This window comes from Equus asinus, chromosome 8, assembly GCF_041296235.1.
Source record: "Equus asinus isolate D_3611 breed Donkey chromosome 8, EquAss-T2T_v2, whole genome shotgun sequence".
Taxonomy (NCBI): Eukaryota; Metazoa; Chordata; class Mammalia; order Perissodactyla; family Equidae; genus Equus; species Equus asinus.
The window spans coordinates 42,881,593-42,887,293 of NC_091797.1; the positions used below are offsets into that span (position 1 = coordinate 42,881,593).

General features: G+C 42.7%; 1 non-coding gene across 1 annotated transcript; it reads right to left on the reverse strand.

Moving 5' to 3' along the window:
• Positions 1-4,732: 4,732 nt before the first annotated feature.
• TRNAI-UAU (transfer RNA isoleucine (anticodon UAU)) lies at positions 4,733-4,826 on the reverse strand. The gene is made up of 2 exons: positions 4,789-4,826; positions 4,733-4,768 (listed from the first exon to the last, which is right to left on the reverse strand). It is a non-coding gene; the product is annotated as a tRNA-Ile (tRNA).
• Positions 4,827-5,701: the final 875 nt, after the last annotated feature.

Here is a 5,701-nt window from a genome sequence, read left to right on the forward strand (position 1 = left end):
AGAGTATTGCCAGCTCAGGAAGCTCACTCAAGCTTCTGTGTCCAGAGTTTTTATTGGGGCTGCATTGCATAAGCATGAGTGATTGATTATCTATGTGCTTGAACTTAACTCTCCAAGTTGACTGATACCAGTGATCCAAAGCTCCCACCCTAAATCACATGGCTGCTCTTTCTCACGTGGTTATAGCATGTGATCAGCTCCACCACCACCCCCCCTGCCCAAAGACACTACTATTAGGTATAATATAGATTATCTCCCAGTAGCTGAAAGCAAAGACCAGATATCTCTTTGAGCATGGCCAAATTTTTCTTTATATAGGCGGGCACGGGCTCCTCTCCAGACACTCAACTGGAATGGTATCTGGCAAAGAAGAGAATATAAATAACTCTGCTTTTCCAAGAAGATAACAACATAAACCAATAGCCTGCATTAAGGAGGACTGGGTGACTAGGGGATAAGAATTGGGAAGACCTGTGTAAATAAAAATATTTTGAATGTGAATATATTATCTATACAAAAAAATTAAAAATTAACAAAATTGCTATATGAAATTTAATTTGGACGTGACAAAAGACACAAAAGTAGTCCACATTTATGTTATGTATAAAATCACTTGTGGAGACTTTTAAGGATACAGATCTTTTCAGTTTGCACCAGAAATAGAAATGGCAACTGGGGAGAAATAAACAAATAGTAAAGAGACCCAAAAGTTCAAAATGGTAAGAAAAGGTTCTTGTTTCACTATTTAAAATTCTATCACTACATAAATAGTCTAAAAAATTATTAGACTTATTCTCATATGAAGAGTGAAATTGTAAAAGTGGAATATTTAGCCTTTTTTGATGGTAGTGTGAGATCTCACAGTAGCTATTACCCTACATAGGGGCTAAAACAAACTCTTTTAAAATTCTAATTGTCAGCCAAGCATATATATTAATCTTACACTTAGCAAAAGCATATGTCAACCCCAGAAAAATCTTGAGTTATACTGTTTAAAATATCCAGCATTTCCATTTGCAGAAACCAAGAAGAAACACATTTTTTTTTCCTTTTTGTCATCCCATTCAAACCACCTTACTTTTTCCTCCTTCCTTTTCTATTCTCCTTCTCTCCCCACAAAGTTCTGACTTTATTCCACTGTACTATTTTGAGACTCTGTAGATATTTTTGAGCATTTACAAGTGTCACATAGTGGATTGTTTAGTTAAAAGTTAAAGACCAAGTCATAGTAATTGTGCTTGATCAGCAAACTAGTAGGAAAGACAGTTGTGTATACAAATATATCTTTTTTACAATGAGATAATGTGACTTTAGTATTACAAATTATCTATTAGTAAGAAGAAAGAACTCATCAGACTTTTTCTCTGGGCTGTGAAGAATGCGTAGGAATCTGTCATGGACACAAGATGAAGAAGAGCATTCTGGGTAGAGAAAAGAGCTTAACAGGTCAGGGCTACTGCTACTTTTTTATGAATACTGGTAAATCCCTTCTCTGACTTTTGACCTTCACATTCTTTAGTGAGAGAAACTGCGAGACAAAACGAAACTGTCTTGTTAATGTCATTCATTTCTCAGTACCTAAATTTAACCTTTATTTTGTTAAAATAAATTAAATCAATAAAATAAAAATGAACTCTCACTCTAAGGGGTGACAATGGGGGAAGACAAAGGGAGGAAAAGGAGCAGAGGTCTCCACGATACCACAGGTGGAAAAAGTATACTGAGAGGTACAATCTGTTCAGAGATAGGAACTGAGCTGGGTGCTAAAAAACAAAAGCAGTTAAGATATAGTCCTTGCCTCTCCCAAGGAGTTTATGATCCAATAAATGGGAGAGTGAAGTAAATAGGAGACTGAACTAATGCCTGGCACAGCATATGAAGTTCACAGGAGAGTGTCTGATGCAAACTGTGGAAGTGGAGCTCCCACCATGCCCTGAGGACAGACAAGAGATCACCAGTGGAAGAAGTGGAGGCAGAGAAAGAGAAGGAAAAAAGAAGTGTCAGGGCAAAAAATGGGTATTTATCAAGGTACAGAGGCCTTTGGGAGGGACTTTGGACTGCGAGCAGGGAAATATCCAGAAACATTAAGGAGGTAAGATAGAATCAAGGAGACTCAGTAACAGGTAGATATGGAGAGTGTAGAGAAGCAGGGACTCAAAAATGAATTTCTGACACAGGGATTAGCACAGTGTTATGCTAAGTAAAAGAAGTCTAACACAAAAGCCCACAAGCTGTATGATCCCATTTATAGGAAATTCTAGAAAAGACAAGACTACAGTGATGGAAAGCAGATCAGTGGTGGCCAGTGGCAGGAGTAGAGGAGAGAGGTGATGAACTACAAAAAGGAAGGAGGAAAATTTTTAGGGGAAGGTGCTGTTCCACATCTTGAATGTGGTGGTGTTTACACAATGGTATAAAATTACTGTGGTTGGCAAAATAAGGATTTCCCCAAAGATGTTCATACCACAATCCTCAGAACCTGTGAATCTGTTACCTTATATGGAAAAAGAATTCTGCAGATGTGATTAAGGATCTTCAAATAGGGGGTTTACCTGGATTATCCAAGTGGGCCCGATATAATCATAAGGGTCCTTTTTTAAAAGGTGGAAGAGAGAGGCGTGAGTCAGAGAAGGTGTGACAAGAGATGCAGAAATCAGAGTGATTCAATTGCTGGCTTTGAAGATAGAAGAGAGCCAAGGGCCAAGGAAGGTGGGCAGCCTCTAGATGCTGGAAAAAGCCAAAAAAGACTCTCCTCTAGAGCTTCCAGAAGGAACACAGCGCTGCCAAGAGCTTGATTTTAGATTTACGAGCGACGTTGTGGACTTCTGACCAACAGAACTGGAAGACAATAATCTTTGTTACTTTAAGCCACTAAGTTGGTGCTAATTTGTTACAGAAGCAATAGGAAATTAGCGCAATTACCAAAATTCATCAAACTGTGCACTTAAAATGAGTGAATCTTATTTCATGGACATATTTTACTAAAAGGAAACATTAGAAAACCACATTGCTGTTTTCTGTCTTGAACACCTTCACAGAAGTTGGTGCGGTTAGAGTCGTTGCAGGCTTCTAAACTCAAGCCATGGAAACTAGGGACAACGCAGCCCTTGAGTGATCAGAGATTCATGCAGAAAACAGGAAAGACCCCTGGAGACACTTCTTTGTGTCTCTGGCAATTTTACTTTCACACTGTTTCCTCAAACATCATTTGGTGACTGTCTTAAGTGGTATCATTTATAACATCATGCCAAGTATTAGCTTTTTAAAAATTACTGAAGAGGCTCTTCTATTGAAGAATATGCAGGAGTAACCTCTCTTCTTCTTTGTTCTCTAACTACTTCTGGGGCCCTGCCCACATCTAGGCCTTTGCATCTGTCCTTCCCTCTGCCTGGTCTTGTCTTTCACCATATGCATACAGACTTTCTCCTCTATTTCTTTCAGGCCTCGGATTAAGGGTTAACTTTCTTAAGAGACCTTCTATAACAACTCTACATAAAATAGTACCCCCAGGACATACCCTAGTATCCGTTGTCCCTTTTACCCTATTTTTATTTTTCTCTATAAAACATATTACATATTTATTTTTAATTGTTCATTATTTCTTGCTGCTGGAACTTAGGTTCCAGAGAGCAGAGGCTTCATCTTTTTATTTCACCACAGCAACCTATCACCCAGAGTGGACCTGGCAAAGAGTAGGCATTGCGTATTTATTGAATGACTGCATTTGAGATAAAGAGCACAGAAGATGGAGCATAAGCGAGGTTGATAATTTCCCCTTGTGTTCACATTACAGAACCGCAGGAATTTCCAGTTAGAAACGTCCGGTAGTCAGCAGGATGTGTAGCTCTGGGTTCAAATGAGAGGACTAGGTGGGAGAGAAATGTTACGGTCATCAGATTATAGAGAGAGATTATAATGATGGGGATGAACATGATACAAAGAACGTGTATATCATTAGATGAGAGGAAAACTGAGGACAGAACTGTGGGGAATATCTGTATTTAAGGCACAGAAGAGAATGAGGGCCCTGCGAGACAAAATAAAATCGAGGAGAGACTGGATAAAAGCAGAGCAACCTTGAACCATTTATTTCCGGCATATATAGCTCTCCAGACAAGGCCGATCGCTTATTTTCTGATGAAGTTAGGAAGAAATACACACCCAGCCACCTATGTCTGATGCTTCAGGGCTGGAAAAAATTTATTTCCTATTTCCCAGTCTGATTTACGTGAACGAGGTGGTGGAGCTCGACTCAAAGCACATTTGGATTTCCCAGGTGGAGTTCAGCAACCTCACTGCAAGCCTTGTGGACATCAAAGCTAAGATGTCTGGGAGCAGCTTCCGCACATCCTTCAGCCCCGGTGACAGCTGCACGAAATCGCAGAGCGCAAGACCCAGTTTTTCTGTTCCCTTGTTCGGCCCCCGAAGAGCTGAGGAATAGTTTAAAGAAAGGAGCTGAGTAAGGGTGGAGAGTCCTTTGAAGCAGTACAACCCGGCTGTAAGATCTCCTATTGAAGAGAAACGAATTTGCTTGGATAGTTAAGTTCAATTTGCTTCCTTTTGGTTTGCGATTTCTTCCCCTGCTTGAAAGTGACCAAGTGGCCTCCTTAATCATGGGGATATCCGCGGTCTTACCATGGAAAATAAATAACCCCTTTTTTAGTTTCTTCTTTAAGGAGAAGGGAAAAATACATTAGAACGAAGTGTCTGAAACCGTAAAGGGAAGAAAACATGCTCCAGGTGAGGCTCGAACTCACAACCTCGGCATCACCCGCACATATACTGCTGTATAAGTACCGCGCGCTAACCGATTGCGCCACTGGAGCATGCTTTCCCTGCGCTCTCGGTGCGCACTCTACAGAGCCGTGAGCCATGGGGGCGCCTATGCCCGCGACACACCTGAGCGGGAGCGCGCTGGACTGCCGGGTACCCTCTGCCGCCCCACACTTGCCACCTTCCTCCGCGGCAGCTAGCCTAGCGAATAAAACACGCTTTGATCAAGACGCTTCCGTTTCTCCTGGAAGCTTCATACATCTTCGTGTATGTGATCCTTCCTCTACGCCATCGGGTAATAGCATTTCCCAGGGATCCAGGGATGCTCCTTTCAAAAGCCCCGAGAGAAGCCTGAGGAGAAAGAGCGAGCGGACTCTGGCTCCTCCTCGCCTTCGCTCCAAGAACGGAACGACTTGCGTGGTAGACACCGGCTATTTGGCTGGAGCTCAGCATCACCGCGCACCGCCGGGCTGGTCCGTGATGCTTCCTACAAGATTCAGGACACCGAGAAGCCGAGCCCGCCCAGCCCTCCCTCCACGCGTCTCCTAGCACCCGCCGCGCTCCTGCCTGTCGCCCTGACCTCGCGTTCCAGCAGCTCCAAGCTGCGCATACAAGGGTTCCAGCAAATCCTCCCCAAGCATGCCTGAAAACTGCATTCGAAGTCAAAGAGCCAGCTAGTCTGGCATCTCTTGTGGGAAAACTGCCAGAGTGGTAACCACTCCTTATTTGCGCTGCGTGTTACAGAGGTCAAGGCGATGTCCAGCCCTCCACCTCCATCCTGCTCCTCCACCTCCATCCTGCTCCTCCACCTGTCTAGACCTTTAGAGATTCATTGCGGATACTTTGCCTCTGCGACATAATGCCCACCCAGTATCCTCATTTCTTCCTTGGGGCCTCTAACTATAAAGCCAGTTTTGGTTTTTTGTTT